Source organism: Arvicanthis niloticus, chromosome 15 (assembly GCF_011762505.2).
Source record: "Arvicanthis niloticus isolate mArvNil1 chromosome 15, mArvNil1.pat.X, whole genome shotgun sequence".
Classification (NCBI taxonomy): domain Eukaryota; kingdom Metazoa; phylum Chordata; class Mammalia; order Rodentia; family Muridae; genus Arvicanthis; species Arvicanthis niloticus.
This window is the reverse complement of record NC_047672.1, coordinates 29,390,999-29,408,890: the sequence shown is the minus strand read 5'-3', so window position 1 is coordinate 29,408,890 and position 17,892 is coordinate 29,390,999. Positions and strand designations below refer to the sequence as shown.

At 39.6% G+C, this 17,892-nt stretch overlaps 1 protein-coding gene across 2 annotated transcripts in view; it reads left to right on the top strand.

Annotated features, from left to right (window-relative positions):
* Positions 1-17,892, top strand: part of Exoc4 (exocyst complex component 4) — a 711,678-nt gene that overhangs the window by 546,792 nt on the left and 146,994 nt on the right. The window lies entirely within an intron of this gene.

The window sequence follows — 17,892 nt, the reverse complement described above, 5'->3', positions numbered from 1 at the left end:
AAAAACTCTGGTATGAACTTGAAACCTGTTAGGCCTCAGATTTCTTTTTTCTGGGTTCAGCACATCATGTGGAGCTCATGGCAAGATCATAGCACTTCATGTAGAAAATTAATAATAGGAACAAATTATGGCCTGGTTGGCAAGACTTGAAATAATGGCAGAAAAAAGAGAATTAGAATAGAATACTAAATTATATGTGACATATAATTAAGGATGGGGAGGGACAGTATAATGCATAGTCACAATCTATAAGAAATTCCAGAGAAAAGTGATTACAGACAGGAATGAGTTTGCAGAAGGTGACATATGTACTGGACAGATGACATTCATGGAAGTAGAAAGATTCATCAAGACATTGTAATAAAGGAAAGGGCAAACTAACACAGTGGCCAGGCACTGGGAGGAGACAGTAAGAATTGCCTAAGTAGGAAGTAGTGGGAGATAATGTTACCTAGGAAGAGGGACACTGACCAATAAAGGGTCTGAGACAACAAGATTTTGACATGTAGATGTTCTGAGAGTTCTACAGGAGTAAGAAAAAACAGGAATCTGAAAGAGTGACATCACTCCCATGAATGCAAGCCTCCCTCATTCCAGCAGGAAGTATTATTTATCGATTGTCTCATGCCTCAGTTAAATTTAAAAAGCCCATATCCCATTGAGTTGTGCTCCTAACAATATTTACTTTTTGTATTCATCAAAATATCTATATGTTAGATAAAAAAAAATACACTAATAATATTTTTGTGTTCAGTTGCAGACCAAACAATTATCATGGTAATTCAAAAATATTAAAATATATTCTTGTGGTAAAGAAAATGTAAATTTTAATTTTAAAACAACTGTATACAAATTTGCTTTGCCAAAAATTACACCATAGTAAGTAAATGTTTCAAGCATAAATATGTACTCCATACAATAAAACTTAGTGAAGAAATAAAATACAAATGGTATTCAAATTAGGAAAAAGAAAAGCTCCATAAATGGGGCTTTTAGTATCTTTATAAACATCCAATGGGATATTTCAAATCCGTGTGAGATTGAAATTCCATTAAGTACATTTTTTTTTTTTTTTTTTTTTACTTGAATAGTAGTAACTGAAGCTACTTAGGAAACAATGAGATGTTTCAGGGTTCAGCTTTGTGATGATTAAATCAACTAATTGATATATCTGTAACTTCATATAACATATTAATGTGATATGAACATTTAAAAATCTACTAAGCAGATTGTGGGCAGATGTTGGTTTGGTTTGCTTTAGTTTGGTTTTTCAAAGCAGGGTTACTCTGTGTAGCCTTGCTGTCTGGAACTCAGCTCTGTAGAGAAGGCTGGCATCAAACTCAAAGATCCACCTGCTTCTGTATCCAGAATGCTGGGATTAAAGACATGAGCCACTACACCCAGGCAATTTTTACAAATATGTTGAGTTTGATGGAGATTATGTCCTTGAGCAAACACCCCCTTTTCCCACTCCACACACAGCTCAAGTAACCACGTTTTTACCCTCTACATCCCAGGATTTGAATTGTAAAGATTCTGCATCTCAAAGAGAACACGTGATATTTCTGTTCCCAGTCTTCGGAAACATTTAAAATAGTGATTTTTTACAAATGTTTTTATGATATGCCAAGAGGCCTGACTTTTACAAGTATTTATATTCATACCAAAACAACTATGTATCAGCTTTAATATGTGGAGAAGAGACTTTACTTTTACAAATTATTTTAGTGGGTACACAAATTGTTGAAGCCACTGACCTAACATATTTGTTTGAAATTGGAATTTCTGGCTCACTCCAAGGGTGTTCTATTTCCGAGGAAATAAATTTCAAAATGGTTGTACCCATGTGCCACCTACAAAATGAGAATCTTAAAACATTTTAAACATTGAAGCTTCAATTTTCAGCAATGAACTATTTTAAAATAACGCTTTAATAACATTGTGGTTTATGCTTGTGTGGAACCACCATTAAATTTAAAGATTTTTTTATAAAATATACATCTGTCTAATTATTGGCACAAAGTAATTTCTCACCAACAATAATGCTGAGGAATATTGCTTATAGTTGCACTATAATAAATAATCTTTAATAAAGTAATTGGTTCTAGAATCTAAATTCTACTGATAGATACTTTATAGTATTGTTGCTTTAATTGTTTTGACAGTGAAGATTTAAGTTCCTAGAGTTTGGCACCTTCGTCATCATTTCCTCCCAACATGGGAAGTGATTGGAAGCCAGTATGTATTAGTCAGGTTTGAGTTACTATAATGATGTGGACAATTAACCTACATGGCGAAAGGTTTATTTTAGCTCACTTCTGAGGAGCTAGTCCAAGATCACATGGTCTCATTGCTGTGAGCCTCTGACAAAGCCTTTTATATCAGAGCAGAAGTGCCCAGTGAAACCAGCAATTTGCATCTTGAACCAAGAAACAGAGAAACATTATGAGGCCAGGCTCCCACAATTCCTTTTGAAAACACATACTCAAATTCCACTTCTTTTTATTAGAGTGAAATCATTTTTATTCCTTGCATATGAAAATCTCACATATTTATGAAGATTGTATGAAAATCTTGCATATTTGTGAAGATAATTATTGTATGAAAATCATGCATATTTGTGAACATAGTTATTGTGGTTCATTTCCAGTCCGTTGTGGGACATTTCCTGTATCTGGCATACTTTGGGTCTAAACCATCCCAGTCTTATTCTCCATTGTCATTAGCCTGATATTGTCCATCTTATTGTCCTGACTCCCCCAAGCCTAGACTGCACTGAGGTGTGCTCTACATGATAAAACAGCACCGTCACATGCCCCTCTCTCTCCCTCTCTACCTCTCCTTCTCTCTTTCACTCTCTTTCTTTCTCTCCCTCTCTTCTGTCTCTTTCCCTCTCTCTCCCTCTCTCTCTCTCTCCCTCTCTCCTGTCTCTCTCCCTCTGTCTCTCTCTCCCTCTGTCTCTCTCCCTCTCTTCTGTCTCTCTCCCTTTCTATCTCCCTTTCTCTCTCTCTCTCTCCCTCTGTCCCTCCCTCTCTTCTGTCTCTCTCCCTTTCTATCTCCCTTTCTCTCTCTCTCCCTTTTTCTCTCTCTTTCTCTCTCCCTCTCTCACTCAGTGTGTGTGTGTCTGTGTGTGTGTGTGTGTGTCTGTGTGTCTGTGTCTGTGTCTGTATATTTGTATGTATGTATGCATGTAGAAAGATTTAACCAGTCATGGAAAGGAGAAAAAGAGTAGTGTGTGACAAAGAAATAGAATGATACATCCACAACATCAAGTTGTGAGAGGAAACACAGTAAAGCATGGAAGGGCCATGCCACAGGATTACATTACTAATCAAGGCAGGCAAGGATTCCAGAAAGATGTGAACTGGTTTGAAGAGGAATGAACATGATTGAAACAGAGAAGCCTAAGCAGGGTAGGATGGAACTGTGGCAACATCCAAGAGGTTAGGAGATTAGAAAGGGAAGAACAAGTGGATGAGTGTGGGCAATACTAGAGACCCAGGAATGAGTGTGGGTGAGATGGGGGCTCTGGAGTACAGGCTCAGGGGTTCCTGTTTTAAAGTTAGGCAGTAAGGATTGGTGAAGGTAGAGGAGTGTAGCAGGTGCAGGGAGGTGCTCTGTGGGGGATCTTCTGCTTTCTTTTTTGTTTTTATTTATTTTTTATTGGATATTTTATTTACATTTCAGATGCCATCCCCTTTCCCCATTTTTCCTCCCTAGAAAACCCCTATCCCATGCCCCCTTTTCCTTTTTGCTTTTATACAGTTTTTTTAAACGTTAATCAAAGGCTTTATAAGTTTCATAATGCTCAATCAGAAGTGTAACCCAATACCCAACCTAGATATATAAACTATCTTTGACTGGTGGAGACACGTGAACATCTGCCTTCATGACCCCCCCCCACTCTTTCTCTCTCTCATCACCTAGCTTCACCTCTCTTTCATCTTCTCCTCTCCTTACTCCATCTCTTCCTCTCTGTACTCCTTCCCCCTTAGCTCCTCCTACATATCACCCTTCCTGTTAAAATAAAACTTTTCTCTCAAAATACAATTATAGCATAATTATGCCTATCTTGTAGCTCTTCTGCGTTCTAGATGGATTGGAGAGAGAGAAGGGGTGAGAGATCAGAGAGTGCTTGTTAGGGATGGGGTGGGAAAATAGAGAGGTAAGATCTGTGCAGCCAGGCTACTGATGGCTGGCGAGGGCAGGGAAGAGAAACAAAGGTGAAAGCATCTTTCTCTTTTCAACTGTGGTAACTTTCTAAACATAGATTCAAGATCTCACACCCACCCATTGAATGTGATGTTATTTTTAACTCCTCATCTGGGCCTATTGAGATATTTTTGCATCCTCATTCTGTCATCAGAAATTCTGAACTATCCTCAGAGTCTCATGTATCTTGAGCTTGGTTTCTTTATAGGAAAACATTCAGCAAAAAGCTTAAGTTGAGAACTTAGGGGCTGCCTCTTGTGCGAGCCTTGCCAGGTGAGTGTGTATGTGCTATGCAGTGTTCCTAGCTGGGGGCCTGGCGTTGGCTCAGGAGCAGGCCCACTAGCCAGTGTGCTTGCCAGCTTTGTACCTATTCATTACATGACTTCAGACAGCACACATCCTCTCTGCCCTAACATCCCTTTCCCAAAAATGGGGGGGGGGGGGGTCCTGGAAATGCCAAGCTTCACACCAGTTTCTCAGAAAGTAAAATGCAGCCCAGCTTATTCGCTATAATACTAATGATGGTGGTGAGTCCCCTTCTGACCCACGACAGCCCTCTTTTGTCAGCATCTGCTTTTTCAGAAACATTTTTCTTTCAGGTGCTTCTCACCCTGACCTTGTACTTTTAGTTTTTAGTTTGGTCTGGTCTGGTCTGGTCTGGTCTGGTCTGGTCTGGTCTGGTTTAGTTGTAGAAACAGATGTGGAACTTACTGTGTAGCCTAGGAAGATCCTCCTGCTTCAGCCTCCAAAGTACTAGAATTACAGGTTTGTGCCACTGTGCACTGCAAAGTCTAAGCCTCTTGATGCAGCTCTCCCTTTAACCTCTTCCCAAGACAGTATACAGTATATGCACATCCAATGTGAATAATATTCTGTCACCACAGTTTTTTCCCCTTTTACTTTTAAATTTTGAATAAAGTCCCACTGAGGAAAAGAACATTGCAGATCCCGGAACAAGTAAACAGGGAGGTAAATTTGAAGTGTCAGGTGACGAGTGGTATTCGAAGCTGCAGTATTTGGTGAAACCTCCTTGGGATAAGTATAGATAGCCATGGCACAGATGACAAAAGTCTGCACTGAAGAAGTTTGCAAAATGGGTAAGTGTCAAAGAGACTGAGAAGCAATAGCCATTTAAACATTAAAAAAAAAAAAAAAAAAAAAAAAAAAAAAAATTAAAAAGTAACGTGGGAACAAAGCAAAAGGATGCAAAGAGATGAAGTAGGTGAGCTGCTCCTGAAGGGTCTAGTCAAAGCATGGATGAGTGGAGTCTTTTCACAATGGGTTGCTGGTAACTATCACATGAGCTGTTCTTGTGGGGCATTAGTGTGCAAACCAGAATGGCATGGATGAGAAAGGAAAATATAGATAGAGAAATTATAAATATAAGCTACAAATATAATTTGTAGATAGTGCCACTACAGAGGGCAACAGGAACATGGTTGTTGCTAGAGAACCATGGTCACGTGGAGGTTATACTTGGTGTGTCATTCCCAAAGAGGAATACATGCATGTCTGTACTTGAAGACCACCTGGTAGATAGAGAAAGTTGTTGGTATATGAGACAAAGGGAGGCTCTGAAGTTGTGTTGAGGAGGAGATAGGTAAGGGTAGGATTTTCCACACAGGTAGAGTGGTTGGTTTTAGGGAGAAATGAGAACAGTTTTGTTCATTGTGAACTCTTATCAAGAGAAATTCAGGTGTCTCTCTACATTTATATTTCCCGAGACATATGTGTTTACCATCTACTACTTATTATATGTATTAACTGTCCGGATGGTATGCACATGTGCACATACTGTGGTACTCATATCATCGTCAGGCGACAACTTGTGGGATCCCCTTGGGTTCCTAAGCTGAATTAATTCACTATGGAGCCTCTCGTGGGCTGATGGCCCTGGGTTCTATAATAAAGGAGGCTGAACAAACCAAGGGAAGCAAGCCAGTAAGCAGAACCCCTCCATGGCCTCTACCTCAGCTTCTGCCTCCTGGTTCCAGCCCTGTTTGAGTTTTTTTCCTGACCTTCTTCAGTTATGATGTGGAAGTGTAAGCCAAATAAACCTTTTCCTCCCCAACTTGCTTTTTGGTCATGGTATTTCATAGCAACAATAGAAACTCTTAACTAAAAGACATCAGGTCATCAGGCTTGACAGCACTTTACCTACTAAGCCTATGTCCTGTTTCTTTTAGAACACAGCCATTGCTTTAGGTTCTTAGTCTGTGGCACTCCTAAAAATTATCTTGGTTCTTTTGTCTACGAGACTGAACTGCTGTGGAAATCACACACACAGGGTGGGATGGGGGGTGAGGGAGAGAGAGAGAGAAAGGCAGAGGCAAAGGCAGAGATGAGACAGACAGAGACAGAGAGGTCTCCAGAATGATATCCACTTCTTGTTTCCCACTGCCAGATTATTCCATACACATGATTGTCTGGGAATGATATACATGGTTTCTGAATCATGGGTCTAACTTGAATTCATCTATGATTGGAAAAAGCAAATCTGTAAACCTTTGAAGGCAACTAAGTAGAAGACCATCTTTATCCTTGTTTTCCATTGTCATATGTGTGTGTTCGCCACACACAAATCCATGGAGTGTGTTTCTGTGACTTAATCAGATTTTTTGAGTTTAGGGAACATGTGTTTTCTTCTTGAGTGACTCTGAAGATGCAGTGTCCTTACTTCCTCTCTTCCAGTCTGTTGCCCTCCCCCGGATTGGCACCTGCTGAGGAGTAATTAGGGCAGTCCTAATTTGGACAACCAAATCCTGATTACAGTGAGAGGAAAAACAGGAAATGTTCTAGTTTTGCTGCCAGCAAATGACTGACTTAAATAGAAAGCCATGTACAATTCAAATGATCCAAAATGATATAACACTAGGGAGGGAAGGAGGGAGGAAACAGGGAAACATTGCAGTCTGACTTCTCCCACATGATTCTCAGCAGATCTTGCACAGAAACTGTCAAATCCATAAGCTCACAATGCCCTCTGCTGAGAGTCAGTTTGTCTTCTGAGTCTCTCAGGAGAACCTGAGCAGATCTGTGGGCTTAAAGATCTGAGAAAAGGTCAGGGACATCTCACCTGTGCAAGCACGGTGCTCAAGAGAAAAACGGCTCTAAAATGATGTCATGGTGCGTGCTTGGGATACAGATGTTCCCTACAAGGAAGGGAAATAAGAACTAGAAGTGGTTTCCCTAATTAGTCACACCTTTTGGAGCTTCAGTAAACTCAGATGTGAGTTCTGAAATGTACCATGTTCCCAGTCAGGCAGTCTGTCTATTACTCTGCTACCTCCAAGCCAAATGCTTTGTCCTCTTTGCCCTGAGATTCAACCAGTGATTCCATCTGTCCCCAAAGAATCATTTAATTCATTTAATGCTTGGAAGTCACAGTTTTCTAAAGTTTCTCTTCATTCTAATTTAGTATCAGTTCATTAATTTTTCTTCAGTGGCTGGTAGAGTACACACACATACCTCTCTCTCTCTCTCTCTCTCTCTCTCTCTCTCTGTGTGTGTGTGTGTGTGTGTGTGTGTGTGTGTGTGTGTGTGTGTGTGTGTGTCACCTGTAATGTTGAACCTGGTAGAAAACACAAGTAACACCTCTGCTATATACTTAGGGGTTCCATTGCTATCAGACACAGCATACTACTACTGAGGGTTGTAAGTAGCTGGGAACTTTCAGCTATTTACTGTCTTCCTAGAGGGTCTAGAAATCATGCTACAGTATGAAGACACCTTGCAGCAAGACACACAAGCAAGCTGAGCATGACTTCAGTGGAATTGCTGTAGAACTTGACTAGTGTGCAAAGGGCCCCGGATTGGATCCCAAGCATTCCAGAGTGCTAAAGAGCACACTTGATAAAGGATGATGATAGCAGATCCAGCTCAGGGATGACACTTTGATGGCACCTTGGCGTGTTTGTTGAATGAATGAGGAAGCCTTTGCTAAACTGAATGGGAAGAACTTGGAAGGCAAGTTTGACATTTTCAAATTTTGTGTCAGAGTACTACATGACTCCTATGGGGTGAGGTGGACAGCATGGTCCAAGTGAAGTTATAATACCCATTGTGTTAACTAGCAGAAATGGACATCCATGGATGCCTTCAGACTCAGGAAGTACTTCGATGCCCCTGCATAATCTGGAGGATTAAGAACAGAGATGAGCTTGCCTTGAGCATTTCCAACCTAATGAACTGTAAGCAATAAAATAGCCAACAACAAAAAACAAAACAAAGTCATGAGCCAGAGGAACCCTCAGCAAAGGTCCCCCCAGCTCTAACTGTCCTCCGCCTGTGAAGACTGTCTCTCTCCCACCTGCTTGGGAGTGCTCACACAGCACTAACACTCAGTGTATTGGTTACTTTTCTGTTGCTATGATAAAATACCATGACCAAAGTAACTTATGAAAGACAGCATTTAATTGTGATTACAGTTTCAGAGCATTAGAGTTCATGACAGTGGAACATCAGCATGGTTAGAGGAGCAGCTGCCATCTCACGTCCCAAACAGCAAGCAGGAGGCAGCACACTGGGAATGGCATGAGTCTTAAAACTAGCCCCAGTGACATACCTCTTCAACAAGGTCACATCTGCTAATCCTTCCCAAACAGTTCCACCAACTGATGACAGAGTATTCAAACATATGAGTCTACAGGGACCATTATCATTTAAACCATCACGCACAGTTTCATTAACCATAAAATATATACAAATGAAAGTTATAAAATAGGTAGTATCTGCTTCATAGAAAGGATGAGTCAGGTGAACTTTTTTTAATATGCTTCTGAAGTTATCCCATTGATGACTCACATTACTGTGTATATTATTTGATCATTTGGTGATGTGTGTTTGTTTTTCTTTTCATAACATTATTCTTCAACTGTACATTCACACTGAATTATTAGTGGCAATATTAAGACATTAGGTACCCCAGTTAGGATCACTGGGCAACTGTACTTTTAAAAGTGGCTGTCATGTATGTTACTGGTTAGAAATCACTGTCAGCTTCTAGAAGGAAGTTACTGTGACTTTTTGCACATGATTATCTCCATGAGCTAGCATAACATTCCATAGCCCAGGTACTTGTGGTTATGGATCAGATGAACCCCTTCACTTTACTTACCGTGCCAGCTGCTCTCTTAGCCTGCATCCTTTGACCCCTAGCCATTTGTCCTATAGATTTGGTAGGAAGCAGCAAACCTCATTTCTCTTGCCTAGCTCAGCCTACTATGATCAGATAGGAGCCTATTGCAGTAACCTTGATACACAGTAATAAGAACCCGGACCGAGTGGAAATAAATAAAGTGCATAGTCACAGTGCAGAGCACTTTATAAGTCATTAGCTTATCTAGTCACTCACAACGATTCTATTAAATTGGATTCTCCTTACCTTACCCATGAAAAAACAGAGGTTCAGAAAGGTTAATAACATGGCGGAGGGCACAGAGTGTAAAAGTTGTAGTTCATGCATTGGAAGCTAACTCTGACTGACTTTTAAGTCCAAATAAGAAGCAATGGAATTTAAAAAGTAATGGGAAACCTAGAAATGTTTCAGGTGGCTTAGAGGAACTACACTGTTCTAAGCAGTCCAGGCTCCAGAAAACCAGCATAGGGCCTAGCTTAGATCTGTCCCACCAGTCAGCTGACCCAGGACAGATTCTCTAACCTCCATGCCCAGGTGTTTCATCTACCAAATGGAAGTGACAAACCCATCTACCATACAGAATTGTTGTGTCAATAATGAACATGGCTGAAGAGATAACTCAGTGAGCAGAAATGTTTGCTACTCTAGAATAAAGGCTTTCATGAAGACTTAAAACCCAAGTAAAAAGTCAGACATGACTACACATACCTCTTTAACCCCAGTACTGGAGAAGACAGGAGCAGAGACAGGAAGACCTCTAGGTCACCTTGCCGGTGGCTTAGGCCCAGGTTCAATAGAAACATTGTCTCTAAAGAATATGGTAGAAAGTGATAGAGCAGGTCTCCATCAGTACACACACAGACACAGACACACAGACACACACACACACACACACACACACTGGCGTACACCCACATAAGCAAAAATAATCATACATCACACTAAATACTACACACACATGCATATACTCACAGGCACTGTACTCTCACATACACATTCATACATACATACTACATGTATACATACAAGCATATCACACTCACATGCATACCACAGTCACACATACCACAGACACATACCACGCTGACACATAAATACATACACAGACCACACACAGCCATGAATTTACATACATACAAAACATACATACATATCTGTGTTTAATACATACACACAAGCATCCACACTATACTTATACATATATACCACAGACACACATCACACACATATACACTACACACATTCACACTCATACATACATATACTGTACACACACACATACACATACCATACCACACTCATACACATAGGTACATGCACACACAAGAAAACAATGATTTAGCATGTGCGTAAAGAACTTAGAGCAGTGCCTAGACTGTGATAACTAATGTGTTAGCACGTTTGCTTATTGCTACATTCACTAGTAACATTGTTGATATTTGCTGATGTCACAGGAAAAATAGTTTATGCTTTCTGTTGTGTCCCTGGTTTATTCTGCAAATAAATCATTCCATCATTAAATCAGTTACTTTACTTATTCAGCAGTTACTGAGGCCCTAGTACCAAAGCTAGGCAAGGACATCATATGATAAGAAAACTACAGGCCAGCCTTTTAAACAAACAGATACAAGATTTCTCAACAAAGTACTAGCAAATCAAATTCGGCAGCACATTAAGAGGATCATTCTCCATGATCTAGTGGGATTTATCCCTGGAATGCAGAAACACATCAGCACCCACAAATCAATAACTGTGATGCATCACATTAACAGAGTGGAGGACAAAAGCCATGTGACCTGATTCAGGTTCTTTCTTTTTGAAAATACAACAACTGTGCTGTAGAGGGAATATACCTTAACACAGTTAAAGCCACATACAGTAAATCCACAGTTAACATTATATACAGTGGTAAAAATGAAAATTCTTTCCTCAAAGATCTGGGCAGCATGAGATGCTGGGCAAATAAGCAATAGAAAGAAAGAATAGGAAGAAGTAAAATTGTTGCATTTTGCTAATGACATAGTCAGTGACACTGTCAGACAATAGAACCTGAAGAGCCTACCAATACAAAGTACTAGGACACTAAGAAAATCCAGTAAGACCGCAGAGAACAGAAGTCAGTCACGCTTCCATATGCTTAGAATGAGCATAATGAAAGTAAATCGGGAGGACAGTCCATTTACAAAGACTACAAAGAACACTTAGGAATAAATGTAACCAAGGAGATGAAAAACCTACGAACTGAACAGAACAAATGTGATAGTGTGAATGCAAGAAAGGGAAGAAGGCACAAATGACTGGAGTAATAACCCATGTTGGTGGAAAGGATTCATTCTGTGAAAATGACAAAATGGCCATACTACCCAAAGTAACATAAAGATTCAATGCAATGCCTTTTAAAATCCAAGTGTTGGTGTGTGTGTGTGTGTGTGTGTGTGTGTGTGTGTGTGTGTGTGTGCATTGTATTGTTTGTTGTGTGTAAATGAGTGTGTTAATTCATGCACACATGCTCGTGAATGTGGAATAGGATGTCCTTGTCTTCATCTGTATTCTCCACCTATTGCCTGGAAACAGGGTCTCTCATTGAATCTGAAGCTTACCATTTTGGCTTGCCTGGCTAACGAGCAAGTTCGTGGAATCCACCTATTTCAGTCCCCCTATCTTGGGGTTTACATAGCCATATGTGAGTGCTACTATATATTTTTGTATATATAGTCCCAGTCCTTACTATATATTTTGGTAGAAATATTTTTTAAACCTCAAGTTCATGTGGAACCACAAAAGTAAAACCAAAAATAGCCAAGACAGTTATGAGCTAAAAACAAAACTCAAAACATTGCTCTACCTGATTTTAATCTAAGCTACAAAGTAATAGTAATTAAAACACCACAGTGCTGACATAAAAACTTGAGAGCCCAGAAATACACTCATGCATATACTGTCAATTGAGTTTTGACAGACGTGCCAAGCATTCATATTGGGAGGATAGGACTTCCTTCATCAGTGGTGCAGGGGAAAGTGTATGTAGCAGAGAGATTCTACATCTCACATCATGTACAAGTGTTAGGCGCTCGGGAGCTTAAAACTTTCACGTACTACAATTCCACGGCGTTGCTATAACAAAGAGGCTTTTTAGATTAGTTTTTAGATTTTTGAACTCCAAAGTAGGAAACATGAAAGCAAAAAAATAGACAAATGAGAATACATTTACAAAAAGTTCTGCATACTGAAATAAAGGAGTGAGGAGCCAACCTACACTTGGGAGAAAATATTTCCAAGCCATACATTTTATTACTAGTTGGTAGAAAACTGTGTAGAAAACTTAGCTCCATATTAAAAAACAACAACAGTTCTCATTAACAGCAGATAAAGAGTGTGAGGGTGTAATTTAAGCATATATTTAGCTTGTTAAAGACCCTAGATTCAAATCCTACACCACTTACAATAAAACAAAATAAAAACTACTAAGAAGGCTGAATCAAAATTTCTCAAAAGATATATAATTGGCCAACAGATATTTTTAGAATTACTAATTATTTAATAAGTGCAAATTTAAAAATAATGGAATACCTCCACACAGCGGTTATTAAGGTTGTTACCAAAAGTATGGAATTTAGCTGCTAGTTAGTGTGTAAAAAGAAGAGATCGCCTATACCCTCTTGCTGAGAGTATAACTCCTGTTTTCATGTGAAAAAAATTAAGTGGGGCTAATCAAAAACTATAAATAAAATTATATCTCGCAATCCCACTTCTGGATGTTTACTCCCCTGGTTAAAGTTAGTATGTCAAAAAGATGTCTGTCCCCTAAACACTGTTCCCATAACTAAGCTGTGGAATAAAGCCAAGTGTCCATCAACAGATGAATGTGCTGCATATCCACAGGGGTTTCGATTTAGCGTTTTAAAAAGAAATTTTGCCATTTATGACAACACAGATGGAATAAACAAATACTATACTAAGTACAATAAGCCAGACGCAGAGACATTTCCTAGCGTCACCAGGTGGTTGGTTGGTGGAGAAGAAGTTAGAGTAATGATGGCAAATGGTACAAAGCCTTCATTAGGTGAAAAGTAAGGCTTCTGCCCTTGTTGGCGTGTACTGCACATTGTGGAGAATCAGGTAACTAATAAAGACTAAGCCTCAAATGTTCTCCTCAGAAAAATGGTACGTCCTTGATGGTGGATATGTTAGTTGGTTTCATTTATCTTCATGAACCATGGTATCACTTAATACTCTGTGAGTGTTTACAGTTATAGTTTGTCAATTGATAATATAAAAATTGTATATGCAGGGGTTTACTGAGGGCTAAACTTCGAGAAATTAATCTGTTAGGCAATCAAGGCTTTTTATTCCAATGGAAGGAGACAGATAATGATCATGTGACAAAGAAGAAAAGTGGGTTTTGGTAATAGAAGGATCTGATTTTGAGAAACATGTTTTCTGGGTAAGGAGCAAAAGAAGACCTCACTGGGGATGTGATGATTGGACTCGATTGAGAAGGATGGGAGGGCAGATTCTAGGTTGGCTGGGGAGAAAGTGTCAGAGGTACATATGCCAGCATTGTGACTGGGCCTGCTTGGCTCAGTTCCTCCTACAGGCTTCTCTGGCTGCACAGTAGAATGCTGTGAGTACTTTAGTGCTCATTCTGGGCCCAGCTTCTGACTGAGCCTGATAGATAGCCTTAAAACTTTTTCAGGTATTTTAATGTATAACCAGGATTAATAAAGGACCTTAAACCAGAGGTTTGGATTTTACCTAAGTGCAATAAGAAGACATGGAAAGTTTGCCCTGCTGCCTATGCTACAATGTAATTCTTTTTCTAAAATGTCAATTATGAACAGTATCATGTAAACTTACCTATTTAAAGATTGTTATTAAATTATCTCCAAGAGTTACTACCTCTGCAGACACTCAGATCCAAGTCTTCTTTAGAGTCCTTTTAACTGTTGCTTCCATGGTCTGTGTGCAATGGCATCTTCTGGGAAGAAGCATCCACCCTGTGTTGGCTAGTTTTATGTCAACTTGACATAAGCTAGAGTTATCAGAGAGGAGGGAGCCTCAATTGAGAAAATGCTTCCATATAAGATAACCTGTAGGCATTTTCTTAATCTGTGAATGATGGAGGGGTCAAGACAATTGTAGGTGGGGCCACCCTTTGGCCAGTGACCCTGGGTTCTATAAGAAAGCAGGCTGAGCAAGCCCTGGAGAGCAAGCCAGTAAGCATCCCTCCATGGCTTCTGTGCCAGCTCCTGCCTCAGGTTCCTGCCCTCGCTCCTTTGGATAATTGACTATTCTATGAAACTGTGAGTGAAATAAACCCTTTTCTCTCCAAGTTGCTTTTGATCATGGTGTTACATCACAGCAATAATAACCTTAACTGAAACATATCCACCTATAAAGGTCCATGTGGATTTCTGTCTTTTCCAAAGAGTTGTGATCCATCTTATTATTATTACTATTGTTGTTGTCATTGCTGTTGTATTATTATTATTATTATTATTATTATTATTATTATTATTATTATTATTATTAATCTTTCTCTTTCCCATCTCCTTTTTCCCCTTTTCTTCAGTTTCCTCCTTTGTTTTCAGTTAATTATATTTATTCTTTGATATTTGATATGTAGAACACACTGATCACTCAACCTCCACCCTCCCCTATCCCTATCTACTCCCCCCACTTCATTCCCAAAAATCCCTTGCTCACATTCATGTCTGTTGCTTTTATTTGGTGGCCACTGAGTTTAACTAGGCTTGTGTTACCATGGATTTGGAGCTATCTACTGAAGCATGGCGGGCTCAGTGGGTGCGCGCCTGCTGATAGTGACCTCCCCTCTCCCACAATCTATCGAATGACAGTATTTTAGAACTGTTGGTTTTGTTTGGCTGTCTTCTGCTTCCTTACTTTCATTACTTGTTTGTTGGGTGTCGCACTCTAGTTTGGTCTGATGCACACTCAATCATTCCTAGTCTATAAACTGGACTCAAAGCAGCTTTGTTTGATCCAGCCTTGTCCTTGGTTCATTTGTCTAACTTGGCATCTAGCTGTTGAAGTATCTGGAAGATTCAGTCTGGGAAAGTAAGCATCATGTCCTAGCTGTCACAAAACAGTTGACTCCAATTAGCCCACCTGCCCCTGGTTGTTTACCTAAGGAAAGCCTCAGCACCCAGCTGTGTCTAGGGACTGTACACACTTGCACTCCCCAACTGTTCCAGTGAGGAAGCCAGTTGACATCAGCAGATGTTTTATGAATGAAATCCACTCAGCCATGTCTTGAGGGTAGCCTCTTCTCATGGCAACCCATCACCTGTTTTAAAAGGCACACCTATTTTCCTCTTCCCTCTGGGAAGGGTACAAATAGGTAAACAGATGGCTCTGTCTGTTGCCCATCGAGCTGTGAATTAATTGGTAGATTATGTTTCTGGTTGGAATGATTAACCCCATTCCTCTTATAGAATTATTATTGGGGATGTTGGGGTCCTTTTTTGAAGCTCTTTAGATATGTCCTGGAATTTTATAACCTACTTGATCTATTTCATTACAAAATGAAAAACTAAAGACAGTTGCCATTTGAATGAAAATTTTCCTTTAGGATAATATTTTCTACAGGAAGTAAGTATTTCAGGTTAGTGTATTGAGAATTGCTTTTTGGCTTTGTCTTTTTTCCAATAAATTAATATACTATCTATTGAGAGCAGTGTATATTAACAGTTTGATTAATTACCAGTACCATTTCTTAATAAAATAATATCAGGTACTAATATAATATTGAACTTTTTAAGTATAGCAGTGTTTTTAAGGGAGCTAAGTAAATAGTCTGGGTACCATTAACACAGTGAACACCTTAGATAATGTTTCTTCTGTTCCATGAAGTACTAAAATAGAATATTGTAGTCATACCTCTCCAAAATATGTAATACTGTCTCACAGGTATGGATTCAGTCACTTTCCTGAACCCTGGGACAGGCTAGCTTTGGCTCGGGATTTAAGAAGTGGAAAAGTGAGCTTGGCTTGAGCTTTCTAACTATGGAAAGCAGCATTGACCTGTAATGGAGCTTTAAAGGGAACTGAATCCTTCAGCCTAGGTTCCTTCTGGGTACGACACTGACATTTACTTTATATAATTGCCCACATTACAAAAATATTATTCTTTAATTTTTTAGAGACCATTTAAAAGCAGCTAACTTTAGATGGCTTCTAGGACATAAAAAGACAAACTGGTGAGCAGGTGGGATCCACAGGCCATACTCTTCCAACCACACAGTAGAGAATGAAATGCTAGCTGCCTGGTAGGCGATCCTTATAAAAGCAAAGGTTTGTACTTTGTGCATCTTCACTGTGTGCTGTCATAGTCAACAAATTCCCCACAGAGAAAGCAAAGTCTTGAGGAGGCTCTCCACACAATAGACCACCTAGGAAGAGGGGTGCAGGGCCAGGCTAGGCAACTATTGCTCCTTGCTTCACTTGTTTTCTGTGTAAGGACATTCCTTTGTTGAGTTTTTAGAGGGAAACAGAAGTGTTTGTCATTCAGGAATTCTGATTTGTAATGAATTTAGAGAGGTTTAGAGTAAGTCTGTGGTTTGGTCAAATACAAACTGGTCTGAGTTGTTAAGTACAGGGAAAGGGAACCCACTAAGATGACCTCAGATTAATGAGTAATCTAGATTAGTGTGAGAAGGCTTATTTTTAGTTCTTGTTCAGTTTCTACATACCTTCCAGATATCAGGTATCTTGCTAAGTACTAAGAACAAAAAATGACAAGAAGTTTACTATGCTCAGAGCACATATCCTGTCTGTATTCCTAGTTTGTTTGTTTGTTTTGTTTTGTTTTGTTTTATTTGTTTAAAGGAAGGAAGGAAGGAAGGAAGGAAGGAAGGACAGAAGGGAGAGAGGGAGGGAGGGAGGGAAAGAGGGAGGAAGGGAGAGAGGGAGGGAAGGAAAACAAAGCAGCAGTGAGGAGAGGTCTTTATTCCCTGGCATACAGTGTGAATACCTGAGAAATTTACAGATTATGCACTTCATGCAACTCCCTGCCCCAGGTTCTGATTTGTGTAGTCTTAGGTGTGGCTCTGCATCCAGTTTTTTATTTGGTTTGGTTTCGTTTCATTTAAGAGCTCCCCTAAGTAATTCTAGTGTCCAGTAAAGGCCGAAAACCTCTAGCATAGGGAGAGTTGGGCACGATACATAGATAGATAGATAGATAGATAGATAGATAGATAGATAGATAGATACCAAAGAAGGAACCAAAGTAACCTTTGATGAGTAAAAACATACAAAGAGAATGTGGTAGCTAGAAAAGGAGAGAAACGATACATTCCAGTGAGTGGAGAAAAAGAAAAGAAACAAACAAAGCAAGAAACAAAGAGGGAGGAAAGGATATGACTGCTTCTAGGTATAGCAGAAGAGAAAGTTTATTATAGTAAACCTAGGAGAACATAGCTAGAAGAAGAGACAGGGACATCTGGGAGAGTCCAGAGTAGACATGACCAGACTGAGGTGTGCCATGTGGGCAGAGATCAGAGATCAGGGAGAGAAAGGAAGAG